Source organism: Macaca fascicularis, chromosome 7 (genome assembly GCF_037993035.2).
Source record: "Macaca fascicularis isolate 582-1 chromosome 7, T2T-MFA8v1.1".
Lineage (NCBI taxonomy): Eukaryota > Metazoa > Chordata > Mammalia > Primates > Cercopithecidae > Macaca > Macaca fascicularis.
In genome coordinates this window covers 32,167,537-32,189,431 of record NC_088381.1, presented here as the reverse complement: position 1 = coordinate 32,189,431, position 21,895 = coordinate 32,167,537, and the positions used below count along the sequence as shown (strand labels likewise).

Sequence of the window (21,895 nt, the reverse complement as noted above, 5' to 3'; positions counted from 1 at the left end):
GCGCCCAGCCACCATTTACTATTTTTAAGTGTTGTATATATTTTTTAAAAATGTGTTTGGGCTACTGCCTAAATTGGAGTGACAGTGCTTTTCCAATCCGTTTTTCACACACATAATACATTGAAAACTGCTGTTAAGAGTATGGTCAGGCACAGTGGCTCCCGCCTGTAATCCCAGCACTTTGAGAGGCCAAGGCGGGCGGATCACCTGAGGTTGGGAGTTCGAGACCAGCCTGACTGACATGGAGAAACTCCCTCTCTACTGAAAATACAAAATTAGGCAGGCATGGTGGCACATGCCTTTAATCCTAGCTACTCAGGAGACTGAGGCGGGAGAATCGCTTGAAGCCAGGAGGCGGAGGTTGTGGTAAGCTGAGATCGCGCCATTGCACTCCAGCCAGGCAGCAAGAGCAAAACTCTTGTCTCAAAAAAAAAAAAAGGAAAAAAAAGTTTACCCTGGCCAGGCACAGTTGCTCATACCTGTAATCCCAGCACTCTGAAAGCCTGAGGTAGGTAGATGACTTGAGGTCAGGAGATCAAGACCAGCCTGGCCAACATGGTGAAACGTCATCTCTACTAAAAATACAAAAATTAGCTGGGCGTGGTGGCACACGCCTGTAATTCCAGCTACTCGGGAGGCTGAGGCAGGAGAACTGAACCCAGGAGGCGGAGGTGGCAGTGAGCCGAGATCATGTCACTGCACTCCAGCCTGGGTGTCAGAGTAAGACTCCGTCTCAAAAAACAAAAACAAACAAATATAGTCGTGTGCAGAGTAACAACATGTTGGTCAAACAGTGGACCACATCTTATGACAGTGGTTCTATAAGATGATAATGCCATATTTTTACAGTGCTTTTTCTGTGCTTAGATATGTTTAGATACGCAAATTCTTCCCATTTTGTTACAGTTGCTGCCCTTTTCAGTACTGTTACATGCTGCCCAGGTTTGTAGCCTAGAAGCAATACAGCTGAGGTGGGTAGTAGGCTATACCATCTGGTTTGTGTCTCTATGATGTTCGCATGACAGAATCACCTAACGATGTGTTTCTCAGAACGTGTCTCTGTCGTTAAGTGATGCAAGACTGTACATGTCTGGTTTTGCTAATAATAATGTATTCCGGTGTTTGTTGACTTAGTATTTTAAAAAATACAGTTCTGACTTTATCTTGACAGAGTTTTGCTAATATATTAGTGTTTTAATATCAATTGATTATTCTGGTTCCCCACCCCCACCGATTGCTATTAAGATTAATAAGGTGTAATTTCTTCTTCTACCTCAGCTTTCAGATTGAACTGGAGTCTGCTGATTGGATTTAAAGTAACTCAGATTAAAATATTGACCCCCAATGTGGACTTATAACAGGAAGAGATGTAACCAGCTTAATGTACTAGAACTAAAGAAGCTAACAATTGGAAGTTTTTCCCTGTTAGTCTTCAGAAGGGGATGAAATTGTACAAATAATGAAATAAAAGAGAGACAAAGAAAGTACATCATTATTTTCCACTGATCTCCAAATATTTAGACTTGTTAAGATACTGGCAGTGAATATTTTGAGGAGAGAAACTTAAGATTCCTTAAAACTTACCCTGTAGTCAATAGAAAATCCTTGCCTACTTTCACTTGCAGTATCATTATGCCTTCCTCTTCCTTAAGTAAAGATCACAACTTCTGTAGTCTTAGAAACTTTTATTTTGCAAATAAGGAATAGGAACCGGGGAGGAGGTAAGTGCCTTTCTCAAGGGCACAACTACTATCTAGCACCAGAGCTCGGGTTTTTTTTAATTATAGTACGACTTTGCAATGCTTAAATAAAGCTTTTTCCTGTGACTTGTGTGGAAATGTATCTTTCTATATTCAAATATATATAATCAAATCCAGAATATAAAAAAGAATGGTAACGGCTGGGTGCAGTGGCACATGCCTGTAATCCCAGCACTTTGGGAGGCTGAGGTGGGAGAATCACTTGTGGTCAGCAGTTCAAGACCAGCCTGGCCAACGTGGTGAAACCCTGTCTCTACTAAAAATACAAGAATTAGCTGGACGTGGTGGCAAGTACCTGTGATGCCAGCTGATCAGGAGGCTGAGGAAGGAGAATATCTTGAACCCGGGAGGCAGAGGCTGCAGTGAGCTGAGATCATGCCACTGCATTCCAGCCTGGGCAACAGAGAGAAACCCCATCTCCAAAAAAAAAAAAAAAAGTAACAATTAACGCCCAAGTTAAAGACGTTCCTTAATTTCTTAATTTAAAAAGTGACTTTCATTTTTGTGCAACTCACCCATTACTGCTATATTTGAATAAGGTGTCTCGTTGTTGATATAGTAAATAGGTGATTTTTAAAATAAATTGCTAATGCGTTTCTATTTTCAGCTGTCCTGTAACCCTTCATGGAACTTCTTTTCTTGTGTATATCCTCCGTGCATGGAAGTTGAGCTCCAGTCCTTTTAGGGGCTTGGCATTTGTTGATACATCTGTCCAAATGGAAGTTTGATCTAAAGCAGTGATTTTCAACATGGCTTTGAAGAACCACCAATGGAGTGAGACTCTTTTATAGTCAAAAGACTGAGTTTTAAATAGATGGTTAAGTTTCTTCTTCTTCTTCTTCTTATTATTATTATTTTGCAGAATGTTGCTATGCCCAGGCTGGTCTGGAACTCCAGTCCTCCCGCCTCAGTCTCCTGAGTAGCTGGAATTATAGACGTGTGCCAGTGCACCTGGAACACCCTTATAAAGTACACCGTTCAGTGGGTTTTGTGCATCTGTCTCACCACTATCTAATTCCAGAACATTTTCATCCCCCCAAAAAGAAGGCTGTGTTCGATAGCGATTACTCCCCATTTCACCCTTCCTCTGGCAGCCACGAATTTATTTCCTGTCTCAGTGGATGTGCCTATATGCGGTGTGTCTTATCAGTGAAATCATATGAAAGTGGTCTTTGTGATTGTCTTCCTTCAGTTAGCATGTTTTCAGGGTTTATCCACGTCGTGTCATTTATCAGTACTTCATTCCTTTTTGTGGCCAAATGAGATTATATTGTGTGGACAAACCATGTTTTGTTTATCTGTTCATCTGTTGGACACTTGAATTGTTTTCATCTGTAGCGAACATTTGCTTTCTCACTTTCTTGATACTTTTCATAGTTTTCAGTGTATAGTCTCTTACCTTTATGCTGAAATTTGTATCTGGGCATCTTATTCTTTTAGATACTATTGTTAATGGAATTGTTTAATTTCCTTTTCAGTTACTTTATTGCTGTTGTGTATATAAACACAACTGCTTTATGCGTGTGCATCTTATACTCTAAAACTCATCTGAATTCATTTATTAGCTCTAGTAGCTTTCATGTGGATTCTTTGTGATTTTCTATAAATAGGATCATATAATCTATAAGTGATACAGCTGTACTTCTCTCTCTCCAATTTGGATGCCTTTTGTTTCTTTTAGACTAATTGCTCTGACTAGAATTTTTAGTATAATGTTAAATTGTAATGGTGAAAACAGAAATCATTGTCATTTTCTTGATCGGGGAGAAAAGCTTTCAGTCTTTCACCTTTGAGTATGATATTGTGAGGCTTTTTAAATAAATGCCCTTTATCATGTTGAAAAATTTTCCTTCTATTCCTAGTTTTCTAAGTGTTTATATTATGAAGTGTATTGGATTTTTTCAAATGCCTTTTTTATATCAACTGTGCTAATTGTCTTTTTTCTTTGTTCTATCAGTTATTTGATTAATTTTCTTATGTTGAACAACTTTTACATTCCCAGGATAAAAGTGAGATAAATCCTATTTGGTCAGTATAATTCTTTTAATATATTTTTGGACTTGGTTTGCTAGCAGTTTGCTGAGATTTTGCATCCATATTCATAGAAGACAATTTTCTCTTACGATATCTGTCTGGCTTTGACAGTGGAGTAGGTGTCATCGAATATGTTAGGAAATATTCCCTGTATAATATTACCTATAAAAAATACCTTATTTTTTTGGAAAAGTTTGAAAAGAATTGGTTTAAATTCTTATTTAAATTTTTTGTGGAGGCCAAGCACAGTGGGTCATGCCTGTAATTCTAGCACTTTGGGAGGCCGAAGTGGGCAGATTGCCTGAGCTCAGAAGTTCGAGACCAGCCTGGGCAACATGGTGAGACCCCGCCTCTACTAAAAATACAGAAAATTAGCTGGGCATGGTGGGACACACCTATAGTCCCAGCTACTCAGGAGGCTGAGACACGAGGATCGCTTGAACCTGGGAGGCGGAAGTTATAGTGAGCCAAGATCGCGCCACTTCACTCCAGCCTGGGTGACAGAGACTCTGTTTCTAAATAAATAAATAAATAAATAAATAAATTTTGTGGAATTCACTTGTGAAGTCACCTGGTTCTGGATTTTTCATTGTTGGGGTGTTTTGTTTTGTTTTGTTTTGTTTTTTGAGTTGGAGTCTCGCTCTGTCGCCAAGGCTGGAGTGCAGTGGCGTGATCTCGGCTCACTGCAACCTCTGCCTGCTGGGTTCAAGTGATTCTCCTGCCTCAGCCTCCCGAGTAGTTGGGACTACAGGTGTATGCCACCACGCCCTGCTAATTTTTGTGTTTTCAGTAGAGATGGGGTTTCTCCGTGTTAGCTAGGCTGGTCTCGAATTCCTCACCTCAGGCAGTCCTCCCACCTCAGCCTCCCAAAGTGCTGGTATTATAGGCGTGAGCTACCGCGTCCGGCCTTTTGTTGGGAGATTTCTGATCTAATCTCTTCACTTGTTATAAGCCTGTTGTAATTTTATGTTTCTTCTTCAGTCGATTTAGGTAATTTGTGTTTTCCTTGGAATTTGTCCATTTCATCTAGGCTATCTGATTTGTCAGTTCATAGTATTTTATTATCTTTTTTATTTTTTAAAATCAGTAGTAAAAATTTCATGTCTGAGTTTAGTTATTTATATCATCTCTCTTTTTTTTCTTGGTCAGTCTAGCTAAAGTTTTTTCAGTTTTGTTCATCTATTCAAAGATGAACAAATTTTTCGTTTTCCTGATTCTATTATTTCTTTTTTTTGTTTCATTTATCTCCACTCTAATCTTAATTATTTCCTTCCGTCTGCTAGCTTTGGGTTTAGTTTTCACTTCTTTTTCTGGTTCTTCAAGGTGTAAAATTAGATTATTGATTTGAGATTATTCTTTTTATAAAATATAAAATATTTTTTAAAATATATTTTAAAATATGTTTATAGCCACCAGTTTCCCTCTGAGCACTACTTCCACTGCATCCTGTAAGTTTTGATGTGTTACAGTTTTTCTTTTTCTTCTTTTTTTTTTGAGACGGGCTCTTACTCTGTTGTTGCCTGGGCTGGAGTGCAGTGGCGTGATCTTGGCTCACTGCAAACTCTGCCTGCCCAGGCTGAAGCAATCCTCCTGCCTCAGCCTCCTGTATATTTTCATTTTCATTTGTTTCAAAGTATTTCCTAATTTTGTTTGCATTTTCTTCCTCCACACATTCGTAAAGAGTATGTTGTTTAATTTTCATATATGTGTGAGTTTTCCAGTTTTACTTCTGGTTTTAGTTTTATTCCATTGTGTTTGGAGAAAATACTTTTTATGATTTTAATCTTTTTTTTTTTTTTTGGAGACGATGAAGATTTGCTCTTGTTATAGTTGTTACCCAGGCTGGGGTGCATGGTGCAACCTCGGCTCACTGTAACCTCCACCTCCCAGGTTCGAGTGATTGTCCTGCCTCGGCTTCTGGAGTAGCTGGGATTACAGGCATTGCCACCACACCCAGCTAATTTTTTATGTTTTTAGTAGAGATGTGGTTTCACCATGTTGGCCACGCTGGTCTCGAACTCCTGACTTCGTGATCCACCTGCCTTGGCCTCCCAAAGTGCTGGGATTACAGGCGTGAGCCAACGTGCCTGGCTGATTTTAATCTTTTAAAATGTATCGAGACTTGTTTTGTGGCCCAACATATGTTCTATTCTGGAGAACGTTTTATGTGCACTAGAGGACAATGTGTATTCTGTTGTTAGGTGGAATGCTTTTATATGTCTGCTACATCTAGTTATTGCTTATATGTCTGTTAGATCTGTTATTTCACTGTTGATCTTTTGTGTAGATGTTCTATCCATTTTTTGAGTGTGGTTGTGTTGAGGTCTTCAGTTTTTATTGTAAAACTATTTCTCCCTTCAATCAGTGTCAGTGTTTGCTTCATGTATTTCGGGACTCTGCTGTTTGGTGAATATAATGTATATATTATGTTTTTTGGTGAATTGATTCTTTTATTAGTATGTAACATCCTCCTTTTTCTCTAATGACAGTTTTTGCTTAAAGTCTGTTTTTTTCTGATGTTAGTACAGGCTTCCCAGCTCTCTTGGTTACCATTTGCATGGAATACCTTTTTCCATTCAATCTATTTGCGTCTTTGGATCTAAAGTTAGTCTCTTGGCTGGGCACAGTAGCTCACACTTGTAATCCCAGCACTTTGGGAGGCTGAGGCAAGTGGATTACCTGAGGTCAGGAGTTCAAGACAGCCTGGCCCACATGGTGAAACCCGATCTCTATGAAAAATACAAAAATTAGGGCTGGGTGCAGTGGCTCACACCTGTAATGCCAGCACTTTGGGAGGCTGGGCAGTTGGATCACAAGGTCAAGAGATTGAGACCATCCTGGCCCACATGGTGAAACCCCGTCTTGACTAAAAAATACAAAAATTAGCTGGACATGGTGGCACACACCTATAATCCTAGCTACTTGGAAAACTGAGGCAGGAGAATCGCTTGAACCTGGGAGGTAGAGGTTGCAATGAACGGAGATCACGCCACTGCACTCCAGCCTGGCAACAGAGTGAGACTCTGTCTCAAAAAACAACAGCAACAACAACAACAACAAACCGAAAAACTAAAATTAGCTGAGTGTGGTGGTGGGTACCTGTAATCCCAGCTACTCCAGAGCCTGAGGCAGGAGAATTGCTTGAACCTGGGAAGCAGAGGTTGAAGTGAGCTGCGATGGCACCACTACACTCCAGCCTATGTGACAGGGTGAGACTCTGTCTCAAATAAATAAATAAAATTAGTCTCTTGTAGACAGCTTACAGTTCAATCATGAGTTTTTAAAAATCCATTTTGCCAACCTTTTCTTTTTGATGGAGAGTTAATCCACTTGCATTTATCGTAATTACTGATAAGGAAGGACTTCTGCCATTTTGCTATTTGTTTTCTGTATGTCTTATACCTTTTTTTTTTTTTTTTTTGAGACCGGGTCACTGTCTCACCTAGACTGGAGGGCAGTAGCATGATCACGGCTCACTGCATCCTCAACCTCCCCAGGCTCAGGTGATCCTCCCACCTCAGTCTCCCAAGTAGGTGGGCTACAGGCACATGCTACCATGCCCGGCTGATTTTTTTGTATTTTTTTTTTTAATAGAGATAAGGTCTTATTTTTTTGCCTAGTTTACATTATACCTTTTTTTGTCTCTCATTTTCAACATTCCTATCTTCTTTTGTGTTTACTTGCTTTTGTAGTGAACCATTTTGACTTCCTTCTCATTTCCTTTTGTGCATATTTTTTAGTTTATATTTTTGTGTGGTTACCATAGGAATTATACTTAACATCCTAAATTTCAACAGTCTAGTTTGAATTTGCAGTAGTATGCGAATCTTTGCATCTATACAGCTTCACCCCCCTTTTATATTATTGTCACACATTACATCGTCATACGTTTTGTATAGAAAATGATCTAAATGTATGAGCTTTTTATGCATTTGTCTTTTAAATTATGTAGGCAATAAAAAGTGGAGGTACAAACCAAAAATACAATACTGCTGGCTTTTCTAGTTGTCTACATAGTTATATTTACCAGTGATCTTTATTTCTTTATATGGCTTTGAGTAACTGTTCAATGTCCTTTCATTTCAGCCGCTAGCACTCTCTTTAGCATCTGTTTTAGAGTAGATCAATGGTAATGAGTTGCCTCAGCTGTTTTTCTGCAAATATCTTAATTTCTGCCTCATTTCTGAAGGACTGTTTTGCTAGATATGTAATTCTTGCTCTATAGGTGGTTTTATTTTTATTTTTTATTTTATTTATTTTTTTAAGACTGCTTCTTGCTCTGTTGCCCAGGCTGGAGTGCCATGGTGTGATCTTGGCTCACCGCAACCTCTGCCTTCTGGGTTCAGGTGATTCTTGTACCTCAGCTACTGATTAGCTAGGATTACAGGCATGCACCACCACACCCGGCTAATTTTTGTTTTTTGTTTTTTTTAAAGTAGAGACAGGGTTTTGCCCTGTTGGCCAGGCTGGTCTCAAACTCCTGGTCTCAAGGGATATGCCCATGTTGGCCTCCCAAAATGCTGGGGTTACACATGTGAGCCATAGCACCCAGCCTTTTTCATACTTTACGTATGTTATCTCGCTGTCTTCCAACTCCTGTGATTTCTGATGAGAAATTGGCTGTCAATCAGAAAACATAATATATACATTATATTCACCCAAATAGCAGAGTCCCAAAATATATGAGGCAAACACTGACGCCGATTGAAGGGCGAAATAGTTTTACAATAAAAACTGAAGACCTCAACACAACCACACTCAAAAAATGGATAGAACATCTACACAAAAGATCAATAGTGAAATAACAGATCTAACAGACATATAAGCAATAACTAGATGTAGCAGACATATAAAAGCATTCCACCTAACAACAGAATACACATTGTCCTCTAGTGCACATAAAACGTTTTCCAGAATAGAACATATGTTGGGCCACAAAACAAGTCTCGATACATTTTAAAAGATTAAAATCAGCCGGGCACGTTGGCTCACGCATCCCAGCACTTTGGGAGGCCAAGGCGGGTGGATCACGAGGTCAGGAGTTTGAGACCAGCCTGGCCAACGTGGGGGAAATCCCGCCTCTACTAAAAACACAAAAAATTAGCTGGGTGTGGTGGCAGGCACCGGTAATCCCGGCTACTGGGGAGGCTGAGGCAGGAGAATCGCTTGAACCTGGGAGGCAGAGGTTGCAGTGAACTGAGATCATGCCACTGCACTCCAGCCTGGGCCATAGAGCAAGACTCCAACTCAAAAAAAAAAAAAAAAAAAAAAAAAAAAAAAAAGAAATTGGCTGTTAATCTTTTTGAAGAAGAATAAGTTTTTGATGAATCTTTTTTGCTGCTTTCAAGATTTTCTCTTTTTGTCTTTCAACAGTTTGATTATAAATGTATTTTTTTTTTTTTTTTTTTTTTTTTTTTGAGACAGAACTTCACTCTTGTTGCCCAGGCTGGAGTGCAATGGCACGATCTCGTCTCACTGCAACCTCCGCCTCCCAGATTCAAGCAATTCTCCTGCCTCAGCCTCCCTAGTAGCTGGGATTATAGGCATGTGCCACCACGCCCAGCTAATTTTGTATTTTTAGTAGAGACGGGGTTTCTCCATGTTGGTCAGGCTGGTCTCGAACTCCCGACCTTAGGTGATCCACCCGCCTCGGCCTCCCAAAGTGCTGGGATTACAGGCATGAGCCACCATGCCCGGCTATAAATGTATTTCTATGTGACTCTCTTTTAGAGTGTCCTGCTTGGAATCCATCAAGTTTTATAGGTGTATAGATTTATTTCTTTCATCAAATTCAGAAAATTTTCAGCCATATTTTTTCAAATACTCTTTCTGCCTCTTTCTCTTTCTTTTTCCCTTCTAGGCTTCCCATAATGCATATGTTGGTCTGCTCGATAATGTCCCACTTGTCTCTTAGAATCTATTCACCCTTTTCTTTTTAGATCATTATAGTCTTACCTTATGGTTTCTGTTTGTGTCTTTCGTTTCATGTTTTACACATTTAAAATTTTTATCTTACAGTCCCCATTAATTGTACTATTATCTTAAGTTATTTAGGTGCTAACTTCCCCTTTTCCATTTCCATTTTCCCTTGTGGCAGATTGTTTCCATATGTAATTTGTAATTTTTTATTGTAACCTCATCTGTGGTGAGACATCACATTCTGTATCATGGAAGTTATGCTTCTGTGGCATGCCCCAGGGTTTCCCTGGTCATGGACCAGTTTTGGGGTTCATTGTTGGCTGTACTACATTGGTGGTAAAACGCAGCATCCTCACAAGTGTGTGTCATAGGCCAGGGGCTTTTGTTTGTTTGGGGAAACATTTTTTTCCCATCAAAAAGAAAGCCTCCTGTTGTTAACCTTGCTGGTGGGCTGAGTTTTTCTACTGACGCTTTCCCCACGTACTTCCAGGATCCTAGCTTGAGGTCTTAGTTAACTATGTTGTTATGGAACAAAGTCACCACTTCTTCCTAGAGGCTTTTAATTCCTGTATTCGCTCTGGGCCACCATGGCTTCAAGCCAAAACTATGCTGCTCTGACCTTGTCCAAATTTTGTTAGTGGTGGTGGTTAAGTATATTCTTTGTGGCTTTTCTGTGTGTTTTTAGTGGGAAGGAGTATCTGTGTTTATTCAGTCTACGATTTTCCAGGAATGGAAATAAGGTGTCTTTAAGAATCTTTTCCCACTCTGGAAACTACAGGCTTAATCTTGAGGACTGAGTCCTCAACTTCACCTCTCTGTTTATTTCTTTCTTCATTTTAGTTTTCAGCATGAGATTTTTCAGGGCCCTTGGCCGATATTCCCTTTTGGTTCTAGAACATGTAGGAAAATGCTTGACACATTGTTGACACTAAAATCCTTACTGGTTGATGGAGAATTCTGTGTTTAGGCTTACTTTTACTCTCATGGTTATTCATTTCCCCAACATGTATTTATTGAAAGCCTACTCTTGCTAGATCTTGAGAATGACATGACTAATAAAATATAGTACCTGACCTCAATGATAGGAAAGGAGTACATAAATAATTATTAAAACAGTATAGTTGTGCAACAATAAAGTTTATTCCTGGTGGAGTTGCTTATGTGGTGTTATTTCTTCCAATGTTTAATTTTGAAAACGTTCAGATCTACAGAAAAGTGTAAGGAATATAATGAACACTTAAATACCTTTCACTTAGATTCCCAGCTGTTAACTTTTTGCCACGTTGACCTTCATCTCTCTCTTTTTCTTGAAAAAAGTAAGTTGCGGACACTTCAACTCTAAATACTTCTGTATGCATCTCCAAGTCTAGGGGAAGAGGCAGTTAGGGAGTGGTATGGTTTGGCTGTGTTCCCACCCAAATCTCATCTTGAATTGTAGTTCCCATAATTTCCACGTGTGGTGGGAGGGACCTGGTGGGAGGTAATTGAATCATGGGGGTGGTTTTCCCCATGCTATTCTCGTGATAATGAGTAAGTTCTCATGAGATCTGATGATTTTAAAAGGGCTTCCCCATTTGCTCGGCTCTTATTCTTCTCCTTCCTGTCACCCTGTGAAGGACATGTTTGCTTCCCCTTCTGCCATGATTGTAAGTTTCCTGAGGCCTCCCCAGCCGTCCTTAACTGTGAGTCAGTTCAACTTCTTTCTCTTATAAATTACCCAGTCTTGGGTATGTTCTTAGAGCAGTGTGAGAACAGACTAATAACAGGGAGAGATCCTGATGGAGCTGATGTGTAAGCTAAATTTTAAAGGAAAACTAGATTTTAGTTAGATGAAGGAGATGAATAGTCGAAGAAAACATAGTAGTAAGAAACAACGTGGTACATGTGGAATAGTAAACTGTTTGATGTTGTTGGAGAATAAATTTCAAGGAAATAGCACCCAAACATGGAATTGGAGATGTAGACAGTATCCACTCAAGGAAAGATTCATTATACACTATGTACCATGTTAAGGAACCTGGAATTTAACTTGCAGGTGATGAACTGCAAGGGATTGGCTTCATCAGATTTGTGTTTCAGATGGATCCTGTTGGAGTCTGTGAGGAGAGCAGAAGTCAGGTGAACAGGGCTGGAGTCAGAGTAGAGGCTGGGACAGCACAGTGAGAACTCACGAGGGCCTGGATTGGAGCCCTGGCAAGGGGATGAATGGAAGACAGATTTTAGGTTATAATTACGATTTTAAAATGACAGTACTTGTTAGATGTGGGGAATCAGGGAGAGGGAAAAGTTCAGGGTGATGCCAGTATTTCTAGTTTGGGTGACTTGGTAAATGGTAGTGCCACCAACTGAAATAGAAAATTCAGGAGGAGGAGCAAATATAGGGAGCAAGGTAATGAATTTGCCTTGGAAAAACATTAGTTTTAGGTGTCTGTGGAATGTGTAGGTGGAACCATTTAGCAGGTGGTCCAAGAAAGCAGTTCGGAGTCAGGAGAGGCATGACCTAAAGCAAGCTTGTCCAACCTGCATGCAGCCCAGGACAGCCTTGAATGCAGCCCAACACAAATTGATAAATGTTCTTAAAACATTATGGGATTTTTTTCTTTTTAGCTCATCACCTATCATTAGTGTTAGCATGTTTTATGTGTGACCCACTTCCAGTGTGGCCCAGGGAAGCCAAAAGAAGGACACTGCTAAAAAGATACTCAGCTGAGCATCACATTAGGTGGAGGTGGATGGAGCAGGATGAGCATACAGAGCAAGCAGCATGGGGCCAAGAATCAACTCCTAGGACAACCAACAGAGACACAAACAATTGTCAGGAAGGTAGATGGACGACCACATGAGTACAAAATCACGAAAGCCAGAGGAGAAATGTCAAAGTGTCATGTATGAAACATCAGAAGCAAGAAAGAATTCCAATAGGATGCAGAAAATACCCTTTGAACCAGATCATTCAAGTCTTAAAGCAGTTTCCTTAGAAAGAAAACAGCCATAGATTTTTTTTTTTTTTTTTTTTTTGGAGATACAGTCTCGCCCCATTCCCAGGCTGGAGTGCAGTGATGCTGTCTCAGCTCACTGCAACCTCCGCCTTCCAGGTGGTTCAAGCAATTCTCCCTGCCTCAGCCTCCTAAGTAGCTGGGATTACAGGCACCTGCCCGTAGTCCACACCCGGCTAATCTTTGTATTTTTAGTAGAGACGAGGTTTCGCCATGTTGGCCAGGCTGGTCTCAAACTCCTGACCTCAGGTGATCTGCCTGCCTCGGCCTCTAAAGTGCTGGGATTACAGGCGTGAGCCACCGTGCCTGGCCCACAGTTTTTTCTTTTCTTTTTTTTTTAGATGAAGTTTCACTCCCATTTGCCCAGGCTGGAGTGCAATGGCACAATCTTGGCTCACTGCAACCTCCACCTCCCAGTTCAAGCAGTTCTCTTGCCTCAGCCTCCTAAGTAGGTGAGACCAGGTGCCCGCCACCATGCCTGGCTAATTTTTTTTGTATTCTTAGTAGAGGTGGAGTTTCACCATGTTGGCCAGGTTGGTCTTGAACTCCTGACCTCAGGTGATCCGCCCACCTCGGCCTCCCAAAGTGCTGGGTTTGTAGACATGAGTCACTGTGCCCAGCCAAACCCACAGTTTTTAAGACAGGAATTTTGCCTAAAACTTAAGTGAGACAATTTCTCATTGTTTTAATATTGCCCCAATATTTCTAATTTTTAAACTAGAAATAACACTACCATGTTATGATTTAGTAAAATAATACGTTTTTACATTTTCCTGAAACTTTGAATAATGCCCTGGTTATTGTCAGAAAACTTAGTTGTTTAACTTAGCGTAATTGGTTAAATTGCAATTGTATTTTATCTGCAATAACTGCTGTGCATATACATTTCTGCCTTGGAGCACATGTTCTTTAACATTCATTGAGTATATGAAGTCATTAATAGACGTTCATTGTTTTCTCATTAAAGTTTTCCGTGTCTTTTGTTAAATTGATTTTCCCTCAAAATGTACTCTTCTAGAATTTTAACCTTTCAGATTTTCAACTTGAGAAGGAAAGCTTGATTTAAAACAAACACACACTGTTCTTTGTTTTGTCTTCATCAACTTTGCCAATATGTTGACTGATATACCATATGCAACACTTTCTCATTATCTTGTAAATATCAGAAATATTTTAGTAAAATCAATTAGGACAATGAAAACAGTCAATTTCCCAACTCCAGTTTTTGGTAGTAGGGCTTTTCTAAGCAATTCATTTATTCAGTTTTAATAATTAATCCAAGAAAGATAGTGGTTTAAAAGTATGTGTGTTTATAAAACCAGTTACATATGTGTATGAAATTCTTTTCAAAAAGTAATTTGAGGCTGGACGCGGTGGCTCACGCTTGTAATCCTAGCACTTTGGGAGGCCTAGGTGGGTGGATTGCCTAGGGTCAGGAGTTCGAAACCAGCCTGGGCAACAGAGTGAAACCCTGTCTCTACTAAAAATACAAAAAAATTAGCCGAGCATGGCAGCGTGCATGTGTACTCACAGCTACTTGGAAGGCTGAGGCAGGAGAATCGCTTGAACCCAGGAGGCGAAGGTTGCAGTCAGCCAAGATTGCACCACTGCACTCCAGCCTGGGTGAGAGAGAGAGACTCGATCTCCAAAAAATAAAAGGGAATTTGAACCTTAAGAGGCCTATCATTATAAACATGACATCCATGATACTGGAGAAACTCAAGTGAAGATACTGTACTTAAAAACTTGCATGATTTTTACAGTGTTTTTTTTTTTAAAGAAAACTTTGAAGTTAACTTTAAAATGCTGGACACTTTTTATATATGATAGTGAAATTATGATTAAAATATATAAAGCAAGTAAAACAAAACTTAATGAGAAAGCAACATAGATGTCATTAAGTAATAGAAGGACATTTGGCTTTTCAAATGTATTGTGTCTCACTACATAATAGCTAGATTAAATGAAATTATTGATTTCTGCTTCATTACTGACATACATTTATGAGCAGTTTCTTCAGCACCATAGCACAATGTCAAAGGTCATAACTTTCTTTCTTTGGAAGAATAAAAGCTTTCAGATGGCAAATCCCAGAAACCTTCACTGTGGCTTTTGCTTTTTTCCTCTTGCATAGAACTACTGGAGAGGCATAGTTGAAAGAAACATCTCATAAATCATCAAGAGAAAGCCTTTTCCTCCTAAGCCGCCTTAAAATCATTGACAACTAACAGAATTCCTCTGCAGATAATATTGTTTTCCCCAGATTTTGAAATATTTTAGTAGGACATGGTTCATTGTAACATGCTTCCTGTGCCTGCTATTTTATGTGAGATTTCATTTGTATTTTTAGTTAAAGCATTCTGTTTGACATAAGTTAGAATATTTCACCTGTGTTAAATATGTACATGTTCTATTCTCCAATAAAAGTCGAATCTCTTATGATATCGGGATGGAACAGTAAAGAGTTAGGGATTTGGAAGTTTCTGTTACTCAGCTTTGTCATATAACCTAAGCCTTTGTATTAGTGGCTCAAATGTTTTCATATTGAGTAAAGCCACTGCTTTTACTGTAGCTACTCCATTTTGTACCTGATGATGTTCCTAGACATGAATTCCATTTTAGAATGAAAAAATCTTTTAATATTATGGCGTTTTGAATGTTAGGCATTATGAAGCTTGGAGAAGGTATGTACGTGTGTACATGTATGTATATGTACATACACACGTATGTGCGATACATAGTTTTGTTGTGTATATATTGCTGTAAAGTTGCTTTTTCCACTCTGTGGTGAACTCAGCAGTTAAAATCTTAAAAATTCATCATATCTTTAAAATGTATGTTTTGATAAGATGGTTATGAAAAGGTAAAGAAGTGATTTTTTTTTCCTACTAATGGTCTGGTGATTTAGGGGAAAATACTGTGTTCTCAAAGGTTGGATCCTCCCAGCACTTGACTTTAAGATGGTTTTCATATTATGGAGATGTTGCAGCATCCTGTTGAAATCCTCTTGATAGTCCAAAACCTTTCCAATGACTTCTTCCCTCCCGTACAAGTAAGGGCTAACCAGGAGTTCAGTCACATGGATTAGGGAGGTAAGGAAGTGGTTCTGTAGTGGACAGAGGAACTCCCATCATTCTTCAGCTCATGGATTGTTTATCCTGAAAAAAGCTCACTCTTGGTTAAAATAAAAAGTGAAATTATTGTGATATATAATTTTATTTGGAGAACCAGTTGGTTGTTTTTTGTTGTTGTTGTTGTTTTTCTGTTTTTGAGACAGAGTTTCACTCTCACCCAGGCTGGAGTGCAGTGCCACGATCTTGGCACACAGCAACTTCCGCCTCCAGGGTTCAAGCGATTCTCCTAGCTCAGCCTCCTGAGTAGCTGGCACTACAGGCACGCCCCACCACACCCGGCTAACAGATGATTGTTAACACAAATTCATTTGTAATTTGTTGGCAAATAACTTTTCAAGGAGAATACTATGCCCTGTCTATATGATAGCCTTTGGATGGTATCTGTAAAAATGAGCTAATGTAGACAAGTGTTAGGCGTTTTAATAGCTTTACACTTACTGAATAGTCTACCTTTGCCTCTTTCTCCACCTGGTGCCAATTCAGAAGGGGATGAATTATTTATCTAAATGTCTTATCACGAAGTTTCCCTCTTAGTTTTCTCTCACTTGGAGTTCATGTTTGCTGATAGACCAAGTCAAGTCAAAAGGAGTTGTATTCCTTTTTTAGTTTCTTTTAATGCCTTTTTAGCTCAAAGGTTAACCTTTTTGGATCTTAAAAGGGGTATATTATTTTCCTTATGGAACTCTATTTTGGACTTTCAGTACTCAGGGTGTTTTGGGTGTATAATTCCAGGGGACCTTGGATGTTGTGATCCCAAATCAAAGACATTTATCTCTTCTTTTAAGGAAAGGGGGATTAGGAACTTCCTGCTGCTTTTGCAAACACTGAAGTATCCGTTAGGGCTTGGAGTTGCCCTGAGGTCACTTTTACAAATGCTTCACATACTCTCAAGGCCCCATGTCTGCTCAGGGCTTCACGTTCCTGCTTTTAGGGACAAGGATTCCTGATTCTTCATTAAGGGAATTCCTAATAGTCTAATACCTCTGTTTATGGAATCAATGACTCAATCAAATGAAAAACACAGTTGGGATTATCTAAAGAGAGTATTATATCCCTGGAGGCAAGTGGAAAATATCCTGATTAGCCTGAAAATTCAGATTTACTTTTTAAGGGTTTTGTCATAGATGCGGTGGAAACTGATTCATGAGGCAAGGACACAAATGAGAAAGCTTTGGCACTGAGGTCTTTGGATGATAATATTTTGTTTCAGTCTATAGACTGTCATTGTAGCCTTAATTAAAAAATAGATACATTACTTTTAACAGCTCCTTTTTGAATAATATGAATATATGACAGTTGATATTTTATTAAATGATTTTGGTGGTAGAGAGTATGAAAAGTATTTTTATTTGAATAAAGAATAAATTATATTTTCTGATTATATTCAGTATCATTATTAGAGTATTTTATCTGTATATGTGTAAAGCTCTATAAAGAGCTGCTATATAAAATTTTGCTAAGAAGTTAAAGAACTGTGTAAACTCCTTGTGGGATTACCCTTTGACTTCATTAAACTGAGGTTTTTAAGGATTGTTCTCAAATTTTAACTTTAGCAACATCAAACGATGTTTATTTCTTTAAGAAGCTGCTCAATTTTGATGCAAAAATAGCATTTTTAGGTAGAAAAAATAAAGTGTATCTCTTACAGTTATTTTGTAAATGTTTATTTTTTAAATGTAACTGGTTAAGAGAGTTGTGTAGGCATAATCTGGAATAGATTATGACACCTGAAATAATTAAAAGTACTTTGAGCTTATTTGATGCATAAGGAGGGGAAATAGTGTTCACTTAGAAACTTAACCTCATCTGAAGCTCTTTCTCTATTAAAAAAAAAAAAAAAAAAAAAAAAGGATAAGGATGCCAGGCGTGGTGGCTCACACTTGTAATCCCAACAGTTTGGGAGACTGAGGCAGAAGGATCCCTTGAGGCCAAGAGTTTAAGATCTGCCTGGACAACATAGTGACACCTCCTCGCTACAAAAAATGTTTTAAAAACTAGCTGGGGGGTGGGGGTGCACATTTGTAGTCCCAGCTACCCAGGAGACTGAGATGAGAGAATCACTTAACTCCAGGAGTTCCAGGCTGCAGTTGAGTTATGGTATCACCACTGCACTCCAGCCTGGGCAACAGAGCAAGACCCTGTCATGGAAAGATAGAGAGAGGGTGGGCGGCGGGGAGGAGAGAGAGAGACAGACAGACAGACAGACAGAAAGAAAATAAAACGATGACTACTTCTCAAGGTGTTAATGTGAGTTCATGCTTTTGTATAATCTGCAATGATAGGTAAAATATTAAAACAGAAAGCTAAACCTAGTTGAAAACGAGAGAGGTATCTATGAGGACCAGAACAGAAATGTACAGGGTTAAGTACCTGAAGTTTTAGGCCTAGCCCTACTTCTGGATGGGGAAAGATTTTAAAATATTTTACAGAAAGCCTAAGCCATGAAGAAAAAAATAAATTTTATTACGTTAAAACAAATATTTAAACTTCTGAATTTCAGAAAGACAGTGTAAACCAGCAATGTAACAACAAGACAAGCTAGGGTAAGAGACATGCAACGAATCTAAATGACAAAGGATTAGTAACCAAAAGATGAAAGAACTCATACAAATCAATAAAAAAGAAGCAAACATCCTAGAAAAAAAATAGCAGTTCAAAGAAGGGAAAACGTAAAATGCTTATCAACATGAAACTATGCTTAGTTCACTTGTAATCAGGGAAAAAAGATACTATTTTTACATCCAGTAGATTGACAAAAATTATAACACCTGTGATTTCCAAATGATGGCAAAGAAAGCTATTGGAAATCTAAACTGGTAGAACTATTTTAGAGAGTAATTTGGCAATATCGGGAAAAATTGAAAATATATGTAACCTTTTCATGTCTAGGCATATAGCATAGAAAAAGTCTTGCCCATGCACGTAAGCAGATGCATACAAGAATGCTCCTCGAAGCAGCTTTTGCAATAAAGGGAAGTTGGAAACAACTTACATGTCTGTCAATAAGAAAATGTCTAATAAATCGTGGGATGCTACATATAGTTAAATGAGCTAATTAAAATGATTAACTAGATTTACATATAGTGTGGATAAGTGGCAAAAAGTGTTGAGCATTTTACAGAACAAATAGAGTATGATACCATTTGTATATAGATAGAAACTATGCAGAACAGTATTTTGTTTGTGAATACACAGGTATTACTCAAAGTACAAAATAGTCCTTATAAACACCAAGTTCAAAATAGTGGATGTTTCTGGAGAAGGAAGGAAGATCAGGTCAGAGAGGGGTGTACAAAGGATTTTAACCAAATCTCTATAGTGTTTTATATTCTTTTTTAAAAATTCTGGAAGAAATATTGCAAAGTGCTATTTATTATTTGATAAAGTTGGGTGGAATATACCTAAGTATTAGACTACTCATTCTTCTGCATGTTTGAAATAGTTTGGTTAAACAGTTTTTACGTGAATGGTCTAAAATACATTTCCCTATTTTGTCAGACATAAAATGTGTTATTAGTGGCCTTCTGAAATTAAATATACATTATAATTTTTTTGTTTGCTTGAGTTATTGGACAGCTTTAAATTTTATCTTAACTGTCTTTTTACTAGTTTTCTTCCAAATCTTGTAAATAACTGAATTTGCATGAAGTTGTTGATCAAAAAGGTTACTCATAATCTGAAATAACATTTCTCTGGGCATATGTTGAAAAATTAAAGCTGTATCTGTACTTGGCACTAAATTGTTTTAAGTTGATTCATCATGGCCTTTGAGATATCAATCAGATTACCACATGGTTAATTCAGTTTGGGAGGCAGCACAATTATAATAACCAGATCATGCACCATTATTTTGGTTGTCTCAGTGGTCAAATTGGATGAACAATTAGGGACTGAATCAGCTGCTTTTCAGTTTGCTATAGTAATAACCAAAGAAATCAAATCCACCTGAGATGTATGGGTTTGGTTGAAACACATAGGCAAAACAGCTCTCTGGAAAATCTTTGCTGGCATAGAAAACAAGCCCAGCTCTCCACAGACTAAAGCTATTATTTGAGACAGGGGTCTTTGTCTGTCTTTGACCAGTGGTCAGTGAACTCTGACCAAGCATTTCATTTCACCATCTTGACCAAAGTGCTGGCAATTGATTCGTTAATCCTCTAGAGTTCACATTCTTATGTCAAAGACTTACCAGTGTAGAAAAAAAAAAGATTCTATGTGAGCTTATTTACTTTATTTAAAAGGCTGGGTTGCAGTTGTGTGAGACCTGGGGATGCGATGCCTTCATTGCTTCATTTTAATTTGATCCAATTCAAGCCCTAGATCCAGAATCATTTGGCCTCTGCTTAACCATTTCAGTTCCTTCCTTGATTGCTTCCTTCTCTGAACCTCACTTGTGTAACAGTCACCTGAGGGTTGTCATCTACTTGTGTAACTTTTTTTTATCTACATCCACATTCATTGGGCAATTTTTAAAAATTGGGGCAATATCCTGAGAACAGAAGAGAAATTGTATCAGTTGACTACCACTGCATAACAAATTACTCCTAAACATGGCGGCCTAAAACTGTAAGTATATATTATTGTCTACAAGCCTGTGGATCAGATGGGTGTTTCTGCTTATAAGGGCCAGGATTGGCTGATCGCAGTTGCACTTACTCATGTGTATACAATCAGCTGATAGGCTTGCTGGGGAAGGAGAATGTTGGCTGGATGATGTCACTCACATAGTTGGTTGTTGGTTGGGGTGAAAGTGAAAGGAAAGATTGGACCATGTCTTTTCCCATCCAGCAGGCTATCCTGTGTTTGTTCACATGTCTTTGGCAAGTTCCAGGAGAGTGGGTGGGATCACACAAGGCTTCTCAAGGACCTGATATGGAATTAGCATGATCTTCCATCTCATTCTGCTGGCAAGGTCAAGGTCCGCCCAGATTCAAGAAGTGGGGAGAAACTGCAAAATTACATTGGTTTTCCAATGATCTTTACCCTTGAGGACAGCAGCTTGAGACAGAGGCAAGGTTAAGGATCAGCTGTGTAAGATAGAGAACATATTTGTAAGCTATGGTACCCAGTGAGAAGATTTGGAAGACAGAGGTTATAATTACTAAATCAAGATTAAGAGGAATAGGAAAGGATAAATAAAATTAAATCCTTTGGGCCGGGCGCAGTGGCTCACGCCTGTAATCTCAACACTTTGGGAGGCCGAAGCAGGCGGCTCACTTGAGGTCAGGAGATCGAGACCAGCCTGGCTAACATGGTGAAACCTCATCTCTGCTAAAGAAAAAAAAAAAAAAAAAAAATTAGCCAGGTGTGGCAGGCACCTGTAATGCCAGCTACCTGGGAAGCTGAGGCAGGAGAATCACTTGAACCCGGGAGGTGGAGTTTGCAGTGAGCTGAGATCATGCCATTGCACTCCAGCCCTGGCGACAAGAGCAAAACTCTGTCTCAAAAAAAACAAAAAAATCAAGAAACCACATCTGCTATAAAGCCTTTTAGAGGAAGAGAGGCAAGTCCTCTCAGGGTAGATACAAGATTTCACTTTTCCTTTTATCTCTCACCATGTCTTGGTTAAAATTTGGGGAGTTTGTATATTTTTTATTGATAATTTTAATTATATTAATCTATATAAGTTGATCAGGAGTCAAGTGAATGCAATAAAAGAAACATAACTGTTTAGCTTATAGAGAAGACCTTTAGAGGTTTCAAAAATAGAAGAATGACTTAAAGACAAAAGTATATAAATGTTCCTATAGTGAATATACTAGACCAAGAAAACATTAGATTCTGCGATATTATAATGTACTCACAGCCTAAAATTTCAGAAAGTGAGGCTTTTAAAAACAACTCCAGATGCACATCTTTCAGGCATTTAGAGAAAGCCATAAACTGAATGTGAGTAATTTAGTGGTTTGGGATTAAGAGAACACTTTTCCCTGGGGGGAAGAAAGTGCTACAAATAACAGTTTGCAAATAGACCTATTTAATTCACATAGTAGCCAATGAATTGTATGTGTATAGTGAAAAATGTAGAACAACATTGCTGTGATTAAGTAGA

The 21,895-nt window shown here is 38.7% G+C and overlaps 1 protein-coding gene across 1 annotated transcript in view; it reads left to right on the top strand.

Annotated features, from left to right (window-relative positions):
- PRTG (protogenin) overlaps positions 1-21,895 on the top strand; it is a 123,778-nt gene that overhangs the window by 10,376 nt on the left and 91,507 nt on the right. The window lies entirely within an intron of this gene.